Below are 17,529 nucleotides of genomic sequence, written 5' to 3'. Positions count from 1 at the left end.
GTAATCACTGACCAGATTTGGAATCAGGGGTGATTAACAATCAGTTTGATACCAAATATGCCATACCAGCTTCACAGGTACATACCTCATACCATCTGCATTAATTGATTAAACAATTAATTATTGTATCTATGTGACTGATTCATATCAGTATAGGATACAGGGGTTTTGGGTTGCACCTCAACAGATGTTACACTTTGTGCGGATATTACATCAAATATTCATATTACAAACAGCACATCTTATCCATAGATAGGCGTGGCCGTTAGTTTGTGGTAATATCAATATAAGTTGCACATCTGGAAAGAACATAATTTGTTTGGTGTGGCTTATGCCAATTCATCTTCTCCAGAATGGATAAAATACACCTTAATTCAGTTCTTTTAACATAGCATGGTAGAAACAAAGAAACTTGGTGAGGTCCACCAAGATCAGATAAGGACCACAAAGGAATGTTGGAAGAGAAGGGGGGGTTTTAACACAGAAGACTCTCTAAAAGTTAGGACACATACAAACATAACGTATCTGTATATTGAGACTAGTAGTCGTGAGTAAATCAATATACAGGGTATACAAAAGCCAAACTTAAATGAAACTTCCTTTAGGGTGTTTGTCTGTTGGGTGAGTGAAATGTAAGGCAGAGTGTATGTGGAGGGGGTTGGGTGCCAAGTCGAGGGACCCCTGTCCGGGAAGTCCACTCTGCTTGTCTGTAGGTCCCTAAATCTTTGGGCAATAAAAGTTGGAGTGCTAGCCTCCCTGGTTATCTGTGTGTGTGTGTGTTTGTGTGTGTAACCCCCCTTTGGTGCCTCTCGTACCAGGCTCGGCCTTGTCTCAGGCCACCTGGAATTTAAGCCCTGTGATATGTGCATGTGTGATCCTACATACTACACAAGATTCAGAAACAGAAAGCAACTGCTGTGTTCCTAACGTAACAATTCACAGTACTCTTCTCACTACCATGATAGGATTGGCAAGGTATCGTTTCATTTCAGTAGGATCAATGACTTCGCACTCAACTTCTGCAAGGCCTCTGCTCCGGACACCCGCTAAGAAGCATCTGATGATTGAACATCAAAATCAGGCCGCTTGCTTGCATATGCTCTTTTGGCTAATTTTATTTCTCACATGCTGGTTGAGTTTTGAGCTATATGTAGAACTATTAAGAAAGTGAAGGCTGACACTTTGTGGAACACCATGCATTTTGTCATTGTGTGAGACTTATGAACGAGGGCAACTTGGTTTAACTGGTGTGTTGGATTTGAAGCTTGGGCCAAAAGCAGAAGACCAACATGTTTCCACTCGGTTTCGAACCGAGGACCTTTCGCGTGTGAGGCGAACGTGATAACCACTACACTATGGAAACAACTGACATACAATGGCTTCCTTCAGCAAAGGAAATTTTACGTAATCTGCCAATTGTCAGCGGCTCATCCTCTCATTGAATCAAATGTGAAAGACCAGCAGTTGGCCTCCTTTGCAATGCCGTCATGCCCACATGCTAGTATCAGTTCTGTCTTCAAACGAATTTAATCAGGAACCTGCAAAGTGACTTCACACCAATCAAGTCACTTCGTCATACTACACAAGATTCAGAAACAAAAAGCAACTACTGTGTTCCTGACGTAACAATTCACAGGACTCTTCTCACTACCATAATAGGATTGGCAAGGTATCGTTTCATTTCAGTAGGATCAATGATTTCGCACTCAACTTCTGCAAGGCCTCTGCTCCGGACACCCGCTAAGAAGCATCTGATGATTGAACATCAAAATCAGGCCCCTTGCTTGCATTTAGTCTTTTGGCTAATTTTATTTCTCACATGCTGGTTGAATTTTGAGGTATACAGTATGTAGAACTATTAAGACAGTGAAGACCGACACTTTGTGTAATGTCATGCATTGTGTCAGTGTGTGAGACTTATGAACAAGGGCAACTTGGTTTCACTGGTGTGTTGGATTTGATGCTTGTGCCAAAAGTAGAAGACTACCATGTTTCCACTCGGATTCGAGCCGAGGACTTTTCGCGTGTAAAGCGAATGTGATAACCACTACACTATGGAAACAACTGACATGCAGTGGCTTCCTTCAGCAAAGGACATTTTAGGTAATCTGCCAATTGTCAGTGGCTCATCCTCTCATTGAATCAAATGTGAAAAACCAGCAGTTGGCCTCCTTTGCAATGCCGTCATGCCCACATGCTAGTATCAGTTCTGTCTTCAAACGACATTAATCAGGAACCTGCAAAGTGACTTCACACCAATCAAGTCACTTCGTCATACTTCACAAGATTCAGAAACAGAAAGCAACTGCTGTGTTCCTAACGTAACAATTCACAGTACTCTTCTCACTACCATGATAGGATTGGCAAGGTATCGTTTCATTTCAGTAGGATCAATGATTTCGCACTCAACTTCTGCCAGGCCTCTGCTCCGGACACCCGCTAAGAAGCATCTGATGATTGAACATCAAAATCAGGCCGCTTGCTTGCATATGCTCTTTTGGCTAATTTTATTTCTCACATGCTGGTTGAGTTTTGAGCTATATGTAGAACTATTAAGAAAGTGAAGGCTGACACTTTGTGGAACACCATGCATTTTGTCATTGTGTGAGACTTATGAACGAGGGCAACTTGGTTTAACTGGTGTGTTGGATTTGAAGCTTGGGCCAAAAGCAGAAGACCAACATGTTTCCATTCGGTTTCGAACCAAGGACCTTTCGCGTGTGAGGCGAACGTGATAACCACTACACTATGGAAACAACTGACATACAATGGCTTCCTTCAGCAAAGGAAATTTTACGTAATCTGCCAATTGTCAGCGGCTCATCCTCTCATTGAATCAAATGTGAAAGACCAGCAGTTGGCCTCCTTTGCAATGCCGTCATGCCCACATGCTAGTATCAGTTCTGTCTTCAAACGAATTTAATCAGGAACCTGCAAAGTGACTTCACACCAATCAAGTCACTTCGTCATACTACACAAGATTCAGAAACAAAAAGCAACTACTGTGTTCCTGACGTAACAATTCACAGGACTCTTCTCACTACCATAATAGGATTGGCAAGGTATCGTTTCATTTCAGTAGGATCAATGATTTCGCACTCAACTTCTGCAAGGCCTCTGCTCCGGACACCCGCTAAGAAGCATCTGATGATTGAACATCAAAATCAGGCCCCTTGCTTGCATTTAGTCTTTTGGCTAATTTTATTTCTCACATGCTGGTTGAATTTTGAGGTATACAGTATGTAGAACTATTAAGACAGTGAAGACCGACACTTTGTGTAATGTCATGCATTGTGTCAGTGTGTGAGACTTATGAACAAGGGCAACTTGGTTTCACTGGTGTGTTGGATTTGATGCTTGTGCCAAAAGTAGAAGACTACCATGTTTCCACTCGGATTCGAGCCGAGGACTTTTCGCGTGTAAAGCGAATGTGATAACCACTACACTATGGAAACAACTGACATGCAGTGGCTTCCTTCAGCAAAGGACATTTTAGGTAATCTGCCAATTGTCAGTGGCTCATCCTCTCATTGAATCAAATGTGAAAAACCAGCAGTTGGCCTCCTTTGCAATGCCGTCATGCCCACATGCTAGTATCAGTTCTGTCTTCAAACGAATTTAATCAGGAACCTGCAAAGTGACTTCACACCAATCAAGTCACTTCGTCATACTACACAAGATTCAGAAACAGAAAGCAACTGCTGTGTTCCTAACGTAACAATTCACAGTACTCTTCTCACTACCATGATAGGATTGGCAAGGTATCGTTTCATTTCAGTAGGATCAATGACTTCGCACTCAACTTCTGCAAGGCCTCTGCTCCGGACACCCGCTAAGAAGCATCTGATGATTGAACATCAAAATCAGGCCGCTTGCTTGCATATGCTCTTTTGGCTAATTTTATTTCTCACATGCTGGTTGAGTTTTGAGCTATATGTAGAACTATTAAGAAAGTGAAGGCTGACACTTTGTGGAACACCATGCATTTTGTCATTGTGTGAGACTTATGAACGAGGGCAACTTGGTTTAACTGGTGTGTTGGATTTGAAGCTTGGGCCAAAAGCAGAAGACCAACATGTTTCCATTCGGTTTCGAACCAAGGACCTTTCGCGTGTGAGGCGAACGTGATAACCACTACACTATGGAAACAACTGACATACAATGGCTTCCTTCAGCAAAGGAAATTTTACGTAATCTGCCAATTGTCAGCGGCTCATCCTCTCATTGAATCAAATGTGAAAGACCAGCAGTTGGCCTCCTTTGCAATGCCGTCATGCCCACATGCTAGTATCAGTTCTGTCTTCAAACGAATTTAATCAGGAACCTGCAAAGTGACTTCACACCAATCAAGTCACTTCGTCATACTACACAAGATTCAGAAACAAAAAGCAACTACTGTGTTCCTGACGTAACAATTCACAGGACTCTTCTCACTACCATAATAGGATTGGCAAGGTATCGTTTCATTTCAGTAGGATCAATGATTTCGCACTCAACTTCTGCAAGGCCTCTGCTCCGGACACCCGCTAAGAAGCATCTGATGATTGAACATCAAAATCAGGCCCCTTGCTTGCATTTAGTCTTTTGGCTAATTTTATTTCTCACATGCTGGTTGAATTTTGAGGTATACAGTATGTAGAACTATTAAGACAGTGAAGACCGACACTTTGTGTAATGTCATGCATTGTGTCAGTGTGTGAGACTTATGAACAAGGGCAACTTGGTTTCACTGGTGTGTTGGATTTGATGCTTGTGCCAAAAGTAGAAGACTACCATGTTTCCACTCGGATTCGAGCCGAGGACTTTTCGCGTGTAAAGCGAATGTGATAACCACTACACTATGGAAACAACTGACATGCAGTGGCTTCCTTCAGCAAAGGACATTTTAGGTAATCTGCCAATTGTCAGTGGCTCATCCTCTCATTGAATCAAATGTGAAAAACCAGCAGTTGGCCTCCTTTGCAATGCCGTCATGCCCACATGCTAGTATCAGTTCTGTCTTCAAACGAATTTAATCAGGAACCTGCAAAGTGACTTCACACCAATCAAGTCACTTCGTCATACTACACAAGATTCAGAAACAAAAAGCAACTACTGTGTTCCTGACGTAACAATTCACAGGACTCTTCTCACTACCATAATAGGATTGGCAAGGTATCGTTTCATTTCAGTAGGATCAATGATTTCGCACTCAACTTCTGCAAGGCCTCTGCTCCGGACACCCGCTAAGAAGCATCTGATGATTGAACATCAAAATCAGGCCCCTTGCTTGCATTTAGTCTTTTGGCTAATTTTATTTCTCACATGCTGGTTGAATTTTGAGGTATACAGTATGTAGAACTATTAAGACAGTGAAGACCGACACTTTGTGTAATGTCATGCATTGTGTCAGTGTGTGAGACTTATGAACAAGGGCAACTTGGTTTCACTGGTGTGTTGGATTTGATGCTTGTGCCAAAAGTAGAAGACTACCATGTTTCCACTCGGATTCGAGCCGAGGACTTTTCGCGTGTAAAGCGAATGTGATAACCACTACACTATGGAAACAACTGACATGCAGTGGCTTCCTTCAGCAAAGGACATTTTAGGTAATCTGCCAATTGTCAGTGGCTCATCCTCTCATTGAATCAAATGTGAAAAACCAGCAGTTGGCCTCCTTTGCAATGCCGTCATGCCCACATGCTAGTATCAGTTCTGTCTTCAAACGAATTTAATCAGGAACCTGCAAAGTGACTTCACACCAATCAAGTCACTTCGTCATACTACACAAGATTCAGAAACAGAAAGCAACTGCTGTGTTCCTAACGTAACAATTCACAGTACTCTTCTCACTACCATGATAGGATTGGCAAGGTATCGTTTCATTTCAGTAGGATCAATGACTTCGCACTCAACTTCTGCAAGGCCTCTGCTCCGGACACCCGCTAAGAAGCATCTGATGATTGAACATCAAAATCAGGCCGCTTGCTTGCATATGCTCTTTTGGCTAATTTTATTTCTCACATGCTGGTTGAGTTTTGAGCTATATGTAGAACTATTAAGAAAGTGAAGGCTGACACTTTGTGGAACACCATGCATTTTGTCATTGTGTGAGACTTATGAACGAGGGCAACTTGGTTTAACTGGTGTGTTGGATTTGAAGCTTGGGCCAAAAGCAGAAGACCAACATGTTTCCATTCGGTTTCGAACCAAGGACCTTTCGCGTGTGAGGCGAACGTGATAACCACTACACTATGGAAACAACTGACATACAATGGCTTCCTTCAGCAAAGGAAATTTTACGTAATCTGCCAATTGTCAGCGGCTCATCCTCTCATTGAATCAAATGTGAAAGACCAGCAGTTGGCCTCCTTTGCAATGCCGTCATGCCCACATGCTAGTATCAGTTCTGTCTTCAAACGAATTTAATCAGGAACCTGCAAAGTGACTTCACACCAATCAAGTCACTTCGTCATACTACACAAGATTCAGAAACAAAAAGCAACTACTGTGTTCCTGACGTAACAATTCACAGGACTCTTCTCACTACCATAATAGGATTGGCAAGGTATCGTTTCATTTCAGTAGGATCAATGATTTCGCACTCAACTTCTGCAAGGCCTCTGCTCCGGACACCCGCTAAGAAGCATCTGATGATTGAACATCAAAATCAGGCCCCTTGCTTGCATTTAGTCTTTTGGCTAATTTTATTTCTCACATGCTGGTTGAATTTTGAGGTATACAGTATGTAGAACTATTAAGACAGTGAAGACCGACACTTTGTGTAATGTCATGCATTGTGTCAGTGTGTGAGACTTATGAACAAGGGCAACTTGGTTTCACTGGTGTGTTGGATTTGATGCTTGTGCCAAAAGTAGAAGACTACCATGTTTCCACTCGGATTCGAGCCGAGGACTTTTCGCGTGTAAAGCGAATGTGATAACCACTACACTATGGAAACAACTGACATGCAGTGGCTTCCTTCAGCAAAGGACATTTTAGGTAATCTGCCAATTGTCAGTGGCTCATCCTCTCATTGAATCAAATGTGAAAAACCAGCAGTTGGCCTCCTTTGCAATGCCGTCATGCCCACATGCTAGTATCAGTTCTGTCTTCAAACGAATTTAATCAGGAACCTGCAAAGTGACTTCACACCAATCAAGTCACTTCGTCATACTACACAAGATTCAGAAACAGAAAGCAACTGCTGTGTTCCTAACGTAACAATTCACAGTACTCTTCTCACTACCATGATAGGATTGGCAAGGTATCGTTTCATTTCAGTAGGATCAATGACTTCGCACTCAACTTCTGCAAGGCCTCTGCTCCGGACACCCGCTAAGAAGCATCTGATGATTGAACATCAAAATCAGGCCGCTTGCTTGCATATGCTCTTTTGGCTAATTTTATTTCTCACATGCTGGTTGAGTTTTGAGCTATATGTAGAACTATTAAGAAAGTGAAGGCTGACATTTTGTGGAACACCATGCATTTTGTCATTGTGTGAGACTTATGAACGAGGGCAACTTGGTTTAACTGGTGTGTTGGATTTGAAGCTTGGGCCAAAAGCAGAAGACCAACATGTTTCCACTCGGTTTCGAACCGAGGACCTTTCGCGTGTGAGGCGAACTTGATAACCACTACACTATGGAAACAACTGACATACAATGGGTTCCTTCAGCAAAGGAAATTTTACGTAATCTGCCAATTGTCAGCGGCTCATCCTCTCATTGAATCAAATGTGAAAGACCAGCAGTTGGCCTCCTTTGCAATGCCGTCATGCCCACATGCTAGTATCAGTTCTGTCTTCAAACGAATTTAATCAGGAACCTGCAAAGTGACTTCACACCAATCAAGTCACTTCGTCATACTACACAAGATTCAGAAACAAAAAGCAACTACTGTGTTCCTGACGTAACAATTCACAGGACTCTTCTCACTACCATAATAGGATTGGCAAGGTATCGTTTCATTTCAGTAGGATCAATGATTTCGCACTCAACTTCTGCAAGGCCTCTGCTCCGGACACCCGCTAAGAAGCATCTGATGATTGAACATCAAAATCAGGCCCCTTGCTTGCATTTAGTCTTTTGGCTAATTTTATTTCTCACATGCTGGTTGAATTTTGAAGTATACAGTATGTAGAACTATTAAGACAGTGAAGACCGACACTTTGTGTAATGTCATGCATTGTGTCAGTGTGTGAGACTTATGAACAAGGGCAACTTGGTTTCACTGGTGTGTTGGATTTGATGCTTGTGCCAAAAGTAGAAGACTACCATGTTTCCACTCGGATTCGAGCCGAGGACTTTTCGCGTGTAAAGCGAATGTGATAACCACTACACTATGGAAACAACTGACATGCAGTGGCTTCCTTCAGCAAAGGACATTTTAGGTAATCTGCCAATTGTCAGTGGCTCATCCTCTCATTGAATCAAATGTGAAAAACCAGCAGTTGGCCTCCTTTGCAATGCCGTCATGCCCACATGCTAGTATCAGTTCTGTCTTCAAACGAATTTAATCAGGAACCTGCAAAGTGACTTCACACCAATCAAGTCACTTCGTCATACTACACAAGATTCAGAAACAGAAAGCAACTGCTGTGTTCCTAACGTAACAATTCACAGTACTCTTCTCACTACCATGATAGGATTGGCAAGGTATCGTTTCATTTCAGTAGGATCAATGACTTCGCACTCAACTTCTGCAAGGCCTCTGCTCCGGACACCCGCTAAGAAGCATCTGATGATTGAACATCAAAATCAGGCCGCTTGCTTGCATATGCTCTTTTGGCTAATTTTATTTCTCACATGCTGGTTGAGTTTTGAGCTATATGTAGAACTATTAAGAAAGTGAAGGCTGACACTTTGTGGAACACCATGCATTTTGTCATTGTGTGAGACTTATGAACGAGGGCAACTTGGTTTAACTGGTGTGTTGGATTTGAAGCTTGGGCCAAAAGCAGAAGACCAACATGTTTCCACTCGGTTTCGAACCGAGGACCTTTCGCGTGTGAGGCGAACGTGATAACCACTACACTATGGAAACAACTGACATACAATGGGTTCCTTCAGCAAAGGAAATTTTACGTAATCTGCCAATTGTCAGCGGCTCATCCTCTCATTGAATCAAATGTGAAAGACCAGCAGTTGGCCTCCTTTGCAATGCCGTCATGCCCACATGCTAGTATCAGTTCTGTCTTCAAACGAATTTAATCAGGAACCTGCAAAGTGACTTCACACCAATCAAGTCACTTCGTCATACTACACAAGATTCAGAAACAAAAAGCAACTACTGTGTTCCTGACGTAACAATTCACAGGACTCTTCTCACTACCATAATAGGATTGGCAAGGTATCGTTTCATTTCAGTAGGATCAATGATTTCGCACTCAACTTCTGCAAGGCCTCTGCTCCGGACACCCGCTAAGAAGCATCTGATGATTGAACATCAAAATCAGGCCCCTTGCTTGCATTTAGTCTTTTGGCTAATTTTATTTCTCACATGCTGGTTGAATTTTGAGGTATACAGTATGTAGAACTATTAAGACAGTGAAGACCGACACTTTGTGTAATGTCATGCATTGTGTCAGTGTGTGAGACTTATGAACAAGGGCAACTTGGTTTCACTGGTGTGTTGGATTTGATGCTTGTGCCAAAAGTAGAAGACTACCATGTTTCCACTCGGATTCGAGCCGAGGATTTTTCGCGTGTAAAGCGAATGTGATAACCACTACACTATGGAAACAACTGACATGCAGTGGCTTCCTTCAGCAAAGGACATTTTAGGTAATCTGCCAATTGTCAGTGGCTCATCCTCTCATTGAATCAAATGTGAAAAACCAGCAGTTGGCCTCCTTTGCAATGCCGTCATGCCCACATGCTAGTATCAGTTCTGTCTTCAAACGAATTTAATCAGGAACCTGCAAAGTGACTTCACACCAATCAAGTCACTTCGTCATACTACACAAGATTCAGAAACAGAAAGCAACTGCTGTGTTCCTAACGTAACAATTCACAGTACTCTTCTCACTACCATGATAGGATTGGCAAGGTATCGTTTCATTTCAGTAGGATCAATGACTTCGCACTCAACTTCTGCAAGGCCTCTGCTCCGGACACCCGCTAAGAAGCATCTGATGATTGAACATCAAAATCAGGCCGCTTGCTTGCATATGCTCTTTTGGCTAATTTTATTTCTCACATGCTGGTTGAGTTTTGAGCTATATGTAGAACTATTAAGAAAGTGAAGGCTGACACTTTGTGGAACACCATGCATTTTGTCATTGTGTGAGACTTATGAACGAGGGCAACTTGGTTTAACTGGTGTGTTGGATTTGAAGCTTGGGCCAAAAGCAGAAGACCAACATGTTTCCACTCGGTTTCGAACCGAGGACCTTTCGCGTGTGAGGCGAACTTGATAACCACTACACTATGGAAACAACTGACATACAATGGGTTCCTTCAGCAAAGGAAATTTTACGTAATCTGCCAATTGTCAGCGGCTCATCCTCTCATTGAATCAAATGTGAAAGACCAGCAGTTGGCCTCCTTTGCAATGCCGTCATGCCCACATGCTAGTATCAGTTCTGTCTTCAAACGAATTTAATCAGGAACCTGCAAAGTGACTTCACACCAATCAAGTCACTTCGTCATACTACACAAGATTCAGAAACAAAAAGCAACTACTGTGTTCCTGACGTAACAATTCACAGGACTCTTCTCACTACCATAATAGGATTGGCAAGGTATCGTTTCATTTCAGTAGGATCAATGATTTCGCATTCAACTTCTGCCAGGCCTCTGCTCCGGACACCCGCTAAGAAGCATCTGATGATTGAACATCAAAATCAGGCCGCTTGCTTGCATATGCTCTTTTGGCTAATTTTATTTCTCACATGCTGGTTGAGTTTTGAGCAATATGTAGAACTATTAAGAAAGTGAAGGCTGAAACTTTGTGGAACACCATGCATATTGTCATTGTGTGAGACTCATGAACGAGGGCAACTTGGTTTAACTGGTGTGTTGGATTTGAAGCTTGGGCCAAAAGCAGAAGACCAACATGTTTCCACTCGGTTTCGAACCGAGGACCTTTCGCGTGTTAGGCGAATGTGATAACCACTACACTATGGAAACAACTGATATGCAATGGCTTCCTTCAGCAAAGGAAATTTTAGGTAATCTGCCAATTGTCAGTGGCTCATCCTCTCATTGAATCAAATGTGAAAAACCAGCAGTTGGCCTCTTTGCAATGCCGTCATGCCCACATGCTAGTATCAGTTCTGTCTTCAAACGACATTAATCAGGAACCTGCAAAGTGACTTCACACCAATCAAGTCACTTCGTCATACTTCACAAGATTCAGAAACAGAAAGCAACTGCTGTGTTCCTAACGTAACAATTCACAGTACTCTTCTCACTACCATGATAGGATTGGCAAGGTATCGTTTCATTTCAGTAGGATCAATGATTTCGCACTCAACTTCTGGCAGGCCTCTGCTCCGGACACCCGCTAAGAAGCATCTGATGATTGAACATCAAAATCAGGCCGCTTGCTTGCATATGCCCTTTTGGCTAATTTTATTTCTCACATGCTGGTTGAGTTTTGAACTATATGTAGAACTATTAAGAAAGTGAAGGCTGACACTTTGTGGAACACCATGCATTTTGTCATTGTGTCAGACTTATGAACAAGGGCAACTTGGTTTAACTGGTGTGTTGGATTTGAAGCTTGGGCCGAAAGCAGAAGACCAACATGTTTCCACTCGGTTTCGAACCGAGGACCTTTCGCGTGTTAGGCGAATGTGATAACCACTACACTATGGAAACAACTGATATGCAATGGCTTCCTTCAGCAAAGGAAATTTTAGGTAATCTGCCAATTGTCAGCGGCTCATCCTCTCATTGAATCAAATGTGAAAGACCAGCAGTTGGCCTCCTTTGCAATGCCGTCATGCCCACATGCTAGTATCAGTTCTGTCTTCAAATGAATTTAATCAGGAACCTGCAAAGTGACTTCACACCAATCAAGTCACTTCGTCATACTACACAAGATTCAGAAACAAAAAGCAACTACTGTGTTCCTGACGTAACAATTCACAGGACTCTTCTCACTACCATAATAGGATTGGCAAGGTATCGTTTCATTTCAGTAGGATCAATGATTTCGCACTCAACTTCTGCAAGGCCTCTGCTCCGGACACCCGCTAAGAAGCATCTGATGATTGAACATCAAAATCAGGCCGCTTGCTTGCATTTAGTCTTTTGGCTAATTTTATTTCTCACATGCTGGTTGAATTTTGAAGTATGCAGTATGTAGAACTATTAAGAAAGTGAAGGCTGACACTTTGTGGAACACCATGCATTTTGTCATTGTGTGAGACTTATGAACGAGGGCAACTTGGTTTAACTGGTGTGTTGGATTTGAAGCTTGGGCCAAAAGCAGAAGACCAACATGTTTCCACTCGGTTTCGAACCGAGGACCTTTCGCGTGTGAGGCGAACGTGATAACCACTACACTATGGAAACAACTGACATACAATGGCTTCCTTCAGCAAAGGAAATTTTACGTAATCTGCCAATTGTCAGCGGCTCATCCTCTCATTGAATCAAATGTGAAAGACCAGCAGTTGGCCTCCTTTGCAATGCCGTCATGCCCACATGCTAGTATCAGTTCTGTCTTCAAACGAATTTAATCAGGAACCTGCAAAGTGACTTCACACCAATCAAGTCACTTCGTCATACTACACAAGATTTAGAAACAAAAAGCAACTACTGTGTTCCTGACGTAACAATTCACAGGACTCTTCTCACTGCCATAATAGGATTGGCAAGGTATCGTTTCATTTCAGTAGGATCAATGATTTCGCACTCAACTTCTGCAAGGCCTCTGCTCCGGACACCCGCTAAGAAGCATCTGATGATTGAACATCAAAATCAGGCCCCTTGCTTGCATTTAGTCTTTTGGCTAATTTTTTTTCTCACATGCTGGTTGAATTTTGAGGTATACAGTATGTAGAACTATTAAGACAGTGAAGACCGACACTTTGTGTAATGTCATGCATTGTGTCAGTGTGTGAGACTTATGAACAAGGGCAACTTGGTTTCACTGGTGTGTTGGATTTGATGCTTGTGCCAAAAGTAGAAGACTACCATGTTTCCACTCGGTTTCGAACCGAGGACCTTTCGCGTGTTAGGCGAATGTGATAACCACTACACTATGGAAACAACTGATATGCAATGGCTTCCTTCAGCAAAGGAAATTTTAGGTAATCTGCCAATTGTCAGCGGCTCATCCTCTCATTGAATCAAATGTGAAAGACCAGCAGTTGGCCTCCTTTGCAATACCGTCATGCCCACATGCTAGTATCAGTTCTGTCTTCAAATGAATTTAATCAGGAACCTGCAAAGTGACTTCACACCAATCAAGTCACTTCGTCATACTACACAAGATTCAGAAACAAAAAGCAACTACTGTGTTCCTGACGTAACAATTCACAGGACTCTTCTCACTACCATAATAGGATTGGCAAGGTATCGTTTCATTTCAGTAGGATCAATGATTTCGCACTCAACTTCTGCAAGGCCTCTGCTCCGGACACCCGCTAAGAAGCATCTGATGATTGAACATCAAAATCAGGCCGCTTGCTTGCATTTAGTCTTTTGGCTAATTTTATTTCTCACATGCTGGTTGAATTTTGAAGTATGCAGTATGTAGAACTATTAAGAAAGTGAAGGCTGACACTTTGTGAAACACCATGCATTTTGTCATTGTGTGAGACTTATGAACGAGGGCAACTTGGTTTAACTGGTGTGTTGGATTTGAAGCTTGGGCCAAAAGCAGAAGACCAACATGTTTCCACTCGGTTTCGAACCGAGGACCTTTCGCGTGTTAGGCGAATGTGATAACCACTACACTATGGAAACAGCTGATATGCAATGGCTTCCTTCAGCAAAGGAAATTTTAGGTAATCTGCCAATTGTCAGTGGCTCATCCTCTCATTGAATCAAATGTGAAAAACCAGCAGTTGGCCTATTTGCAATGCCGTCATGCCCACATGCTAGTATCAGTTCTGTCTTCAAACGACATTAATCAGGAACCTGCAAAGTGACTTCACACCAATCAAGTCACTTCGTCATACTTAACAAGATTCAGAAACAGAAAGCAACTGCTGTGTTCCTAACGTAACAATTCACAGTACTCTTCTCACTACCATGATAGGATTGGCAAGGTATCGTTTCATTTCAGTAGGATCAATGATTTCGCACTCAACTTCTGCCAGGCCTCTGCTCCAGACACCCGCTAAGAAGCATCTGATGATTGAACATCAAAATCAGGCCGCTTGCTTGCATATGCTCTTTTGGCTAATTTTATTTCTCACATGCTGGTTGAGTTTTGAGCTATATGTAGAACTATTAAGAAAGTGAAGGCTGACACTTTGTGGAACACCATGCATTTTGTCATTGTGTGAGACTTATGAACGAGGGCAACTTGGTTTAACTGGTGTGTTGGATTTGAAGCTTGGGCCAAAAGCAGAAGACCAACATGTTTCCACTCGGTTTCGAACCGAGGACCTTTCGCGTGTGAGGCGAACGTGATAACCACTACACTATGGAAACAACTGACATACAATGGCTTCCTTCAGCAAAGAAAATTTTACGTAATCTGCCAATTGTCAGCGGCTCATCCTCTCATTGAATCAAATGTGAAAGACCAGCAGTTGGCCTCCTTTGCAATGCCGTCATGCCCACATGCTAGTATCAGTTCTGTCTTCAAACGAATTTAATCAGGAACCTGCAAAGTGACTTCACACCAATCAAGTCACTTCGTCATACTACACAAGATTCAGAAACAAAAAGCAACTACTGTGTTCCTGACGTAACAATTCACAGGACTCTTCTCACTGCCATAATAGGATTGGCAAGGTATCGTTTCATTTCAGTAGGATCAATGATTTCGCACTCAACTTCTGCAAGGCCTCTGCTCCGGACACCCGCTAAGAAGCATCTGATGATTGAACATCAAAATCAGGCCCCTTGCTTGCATTTAGTCTTTTGGCTAATTTTATTTCTCACATGCTGGTTGAATTTTGAGGTATACAGTATGTAGAACGATTAAGACAGTGAAGACCGACACTTTGAGTAATGTCATGCATTGTGTCAGTGTGTGAGACTTATGAACAAGGGCAACTTGGTTTCACTGGTGTGTTGGATTTGATGCTTGTGCCAAAAGTAGAAGACTACCATGTTTCCACTCGGATTCGAGTCGAAGGACTTTTCGCGTGTAAAGCGAATGTGATAACCACTACACTATGGAAACAACTGACATGCAGTGGATTCCTTCAGCAAAGGACATTTTAGGTAATCTGCCAATTGTCAGTGGCTCATCCTCTCATTGAATCAAATGTGAAAAACCAGCAGTTGGCCTCCTTTGCAATGCCGTCATGCCCACATGCTAGTATCAGTTCTGTCTTCAAACGAATTTAATCAGGAACCTGCAAAGTGACTTCACACCAATCAAGTCACTTCGTCATACTACACAAGATTCAGAAACAGAAAGCAACTGCTGTGTTCCTAACGTAACAATTCACAGTACTCTTCTCACTACCATGATAGGATTGGCAAGGTATCGTTTCATTTCAGTAGGATCAATGACTTCGCACTCAACTTCTGCAAGGCCTCTGCTCCGGACACCCGCTAAGAAGCATCTGATGATAGAACATCAAAATCAGGCCGCTTGCTTGCATATGCTCTTTTGGCTAATTTTATTTCTCACATGCTGGTTGAGTTTTGAGCAATATGTAGAACTATTAAGAAAGTGAAGGCTGAAACTTTGTGGAACACCATGCATATTGTCATTGTGTGAGACTCATGAACGAGGGCAACTTGGTTTAACTGGTGTGTTGGATTTGAAGCTTGGGCCAAAAGCAGAAGACCAACATGTTTCCACTCGGTTTCGAACCGAGGACCTTTCGCGTGTTAGGCGAATGTGATAACCACTACACTATGGAAACAACTGATATGCAATGGCTTCCTTCAGCAAAGGAAATTTTAGGTAATCTGCCAATTGTCAGTGGCTCATCCTCTCATTGAATCAAATGTGAAAAACCAGCAGTTGGCCTCTTTGCAATGCCGTCATGCCCACATGCTAGTATCAGTTCTGTCTTCAAACGACATTAATCAGGAACCTGCAAAGTGACTTCACACCAATCAAGTCACTTCGTCATACTTCACAAGATTCAGAAACAGAAAGCAACTGCTGTGTTCCTAACGTAACAATTCACAGTACTCTTCTCACTACCATGATAGGATTGGCAAGGTATCGTTTCATTTCAGTAGGATCAATGATTTCGCACTCAACTTCTGCCAGGCCTCTGCTCCGGACACCCGCTAAGAAGCATCTGATGATTGAACATCAAAATCAGGCCGCTTGCTTGCATATGCTCTTTTGGCTAATTTTATTTCTCACATGCTGGTTGAGTTTTGAGCTATATGTAGAACTATTAAGAAAGTGAAGGCTGACACTTTGTGGAACACCATGCATTTTGTCATTGTGTGAGACTTATGAACGAGGGCAACTTGGTTTAACTGGTGTGTTGGATTTGAAGCTTGGGCCAAAAGCAGAAGACCAACATGTTTCCACTCGGTTTCGAACCGAGGACCTTTCGCGTGTGAGGCGAACGTGATAACCACTACACTATGGAAACAACTGACATACAATGGGTTCCTTCAGCAAAGGAAATTTTACGTAATCTGCCAATTGTCAGCGGCTCATCCTCTCATTGAATCAAATGTGAAAGACCAGCAGTTGGCCTCCTTTGCAATGCCGTCATGCCCACATGCTAGTATCAGTTCTGTCTTCAAACGAATTTAATCAGGAACCTGCAAAGTGACTTCACACCAATCAAGTCACTTCGTCATACTACACAAGATTCAGAAACAAAAAGCAACTACTGTGTTCCTGACGTAACAATTCACAGGACTCTTCTCACTACCATAATAGGATTGGCAAGGTATCGTTTCATTTCAGTAGGATCAATGATTTCGCACTCAACTTCTGCAAGGCCTCTGCTCCGGACACCCGCTAAGAAGCATCTGATGATTGAACATCAAAATCAGGCCCCTTGCTTGCATTTAGTCTTTTGGCTAATTTTATTTCTCACATGCTGGTTGAATTTTGAGGTATACAGTATGTAGAACGATTAAGACAGTGAAGACCGACACTTTGTGTAATGTCATGCATTGTGTCAGTGTGTGAGACTTATGAACAAGGGCAACTTGGTTTCACTGGTGTGTTGGATTTGATGCTTGTGCCAAAAGTAGAAGACTACCATGTTTCCACTCGGATTCGAGCCGAGGACTTTTCGCGTGTAAAGCGAATGTGATAACCACTACACTATGGAAACAACTGACATGCAGTGGCTTCCTTCAGCAAAGGACATTTTAGGTAATCTGCCAATTGTCAGTGGCTCATCCTCTCATTGAATCAAATGTGAAAAACCAGCAGTTGGCCTCCTTTGCAATGCCGTCATGCCCACATGCTAGTATCAGT

General features: G+C 42.5%; 23 non-coding genes across 23 annotated transcripts; all 23 read right to left on the bottom strand.

Moving 5' to 3' along the window:
- Positions 1-1,290: 1,290 nt before the first annotated feature.
- On the bottom strand, positions 1,291-1,363 carry trnav-cac (transfer RNA valine (anticodon CAC)). The gene has a single exon. It is a non-coding gene; the product is annotated as a tRNA-Val (tRNA).
- A 626-nt stretch (positions 1,364-1,989) lies between these two features.
- trnav-uac (transfer RNA valine (anticodon UAC)) lies at positions 1,990-2,062 on the bottom strand. Its single transcript has one exon. It is a non-coding gene; the product is annotated as a tRNA-Val (tRNA).
- A 621-nt stretch (positions 2,063-2,683) lies between these two features.
- On the bottom strand, positions 2,684-2,756 carry trnav-cac (transfer RNA valine (anticodon CAC)). The gene has a single exon. It is a non-coding gene; the product is annotated as a tRNA-Val (tRNA).
- A 626-nt stretch (positions 2,757-3,382) lies between these two features.
- trnav-uac (transfer RNA valine (anticodon UAC)) lies at positions 3,383-3,455 on the bottom strand. Its single transcript has one exon. It is a non-coding gene; the product is annotated as a tRNA-Val (tRNA).
- Positions 3,456-4,076: 621 nt separating this feature from the next.
- On the bottom strand, positions 4,077-4,149 carry trnav-cac (transfer RNA valine (anticodon CAC)). The gene has a single exon. It is a non-coding gene; the product is annotated as a tRNA-Val (tRNA).
- Positions 4,150-4,775: 626 nt separating this feature from the next.
- trnav-uac (transfer RNA valine (anticodon UAC)) lies at positions 4,776-4,848 on the bottom strand. Its single transcript has one exon. It is a non-coding gene; the product is annotated as a tRNA-Val (tRNA).
- A 626-nt stretch (positions 4,849-5,474) lies between these two features.
- Positions 5,475-5,547, bottom strand: trnav-uac (transfer RNA valine (anticodon UAC)). The gene has a single exon. It is a non-coding gene; the product is annotated as a tRNA-Val (tRNA).
- Positions 5,548-6,168: 621 nt separating this feature from the next.
- Positions 6,169-6,241, bottom strand: trnav-cac (transfer RNA valine (anticodon CAC)). Its single transcript has one exon. It is a non-coding gene; the product is annotated as a tRNA-Val (tRNA).
- A 626-nt stretch (positions 6,242-6,867) lies between these two features.
- trnav-uac (transfer RNA valine (anticodon UAC)) lies at positions 6,868-6,940 on the bottom strand. The gene has a single exon. It is a non-coding gene; the product is annotated as a tRNA-Val (tRNA).
- A 621-nt stretch (positions 6,941-7,561) lies between these two features.
- Positions 7,562-7,634, bottom strand: trnav-cac (transfer RNA valine (anticodon CAC)). The gene has a single exon. It is a non-coding gene; the product is annotated as a tRNA-Val (tRNA).
- A 626-nt stretch (positions 7,635-8,260) lies between these two features.
- Positions 8,261-8,333, bottom strand: trnav-uac (transfer RNA valine (anticodon UAC)). Its single transcript has one exon. It is a non-coding gene; the product is annotated as a tRNA-Val (tRNA).
- A 621-nt stretch (positions 8,334-8,954) lies between these two features.
- On the bottom strand, positions 8,955-9,027 carry trnav-cac (transfer RNA valine (anticodon CAC)). The gene has a single exon. It is a non-coding gene; the product is annotated as a tRNA-Val (tRNA).
- A 626-nt stretch (positions 9,028-9,653) lies between these two features.
- trnav-uac (transfer RNA valine (anticodon UAC)) lies at positions 9,654-9,726 on the bottom strand. Its single transcript has one exon. It is a non-coding gene; the product is annotated as a tRNA-Val (tRNA).
- A 621-nt stretch (positions 9,727-10,347) lies between these two features.
- Positions 10,348-10,420, bottom strand: trnav-cac (transfer RNA valine (anticodon CAC)). The gene has a single exon. It is a non-coding gene; the product is annotated as a tRNA-Val (tRNA).
- A 621-nt stretch (positions 10,421-11,041) lies between these two features.
- trnav-aac (transfer RNA valine (anticodon AAC)) lies at positions 11,042-11,114 on the bottom strand. The gene has a single exon. It is a non-coding gene; the product is annotated as a tRNA-Val (tRNA).
- Positions 11,115-11,734: 620 nt separating this feature from the next.
- trnav-aac (transfer RNA valine (anticodon AAC)) lies at positions 11,735-11,807 on the bottom strand. The gene has a single exon. It is a non-coding gene; the product is annotated as a tRNA-Val (tRNA).
- A 626-nt stretch (positions 11,808-12,433) lies between these two features.
- Positions 12,434-12,506, bottom strand: trnav-cac (transfer RNA valine (anticodon CAC)). The gene has a single exon. It is a non-coding gene; the product is annotated as a tRNA-Val (tRNA).
- Positions 12,507-13,132: 626 nt separating this feature from the next.
- trnav-aac (transfer RNA valine (anticodon AAC)) lies at positions 13,133-13,205 on the bottom strand. Its single transcript has one exon. It is a non-coding gene; the product is annotated as a tRNA-Val (tRNA).
- A 626-nt stretch (positions 13,206-13,831) lies between these two features.
- On the bottom strand, positions 13,832-13,904 carry trnav-aac (transfer RNA valine (anticodon AAC)). The gene has a single exon. It is a non-coding gene; the product is annotated as a tRNA-Val (tRNA).
- A 620-nt stretch (positions 13,905-14,524) lies between these two features.
- On the bottom strand, positions 14,525-14,597 carry trnav-cac (transfer RNA valine (anticodon CAC)). The gene has a single exon. It is a non-coding gene; the product is annotated as a tRNA-Val (tRNA).
- A 1,321-nt stretch (positions 14,598-15,918) lies between these two features.
- Positions 15,919-15,991, bottom strand: trnav-aac (transfer RNA valine (anticodon AAC)). Its single transcript has one exon. It is a non-coding gene; the product is annotated as a tRNA-Val (tRNA).
- Positions 15,992-16,611: 620 nt separating this feature from the next.
- trnav-cac (transfer RNA valine (anticodon CAC)) lies at positions 16,612-16,684 on the bottom strand. The gene has a single exon. It is a non-coding gene; the product is annotated as a tRNA-Val (tRNA).
- A 626-nt stretch (positions 16,685-17,310) lies between these two features.
- Positions 17,311-17,383, bottom strand: trnav-uac (transfer RNA valine (anticodon UAC)). The gene has a single exon. It is a non-coding gene; the product is annotated as a tRNA-Val (tRNA).
- Positions 17,384-17,529: the final 146 nt, after the last annotated feature.

This window comes from Paramormyrops kingsleyae, chromosome 1, assembly GCF_048594095.1.
Source record: "Paramormyrops kingsleyae isolate MSU_618 chromosome 1, PKINGS_0.4, whole genome shotgun sequence".
In the NCBI taxonomy this organism is placed as follows: Eukaryota; Metazoa; Chordata; class Actinopteri; order Osteoglossiformes; family Mormyridae; genus Paramormyrops; species Paramormyrops kingsleyae.
Note: the sequence above shows the minus strand (reverse complement) of the source record. Positions and strands in the feature narration are given on the sequence as shown.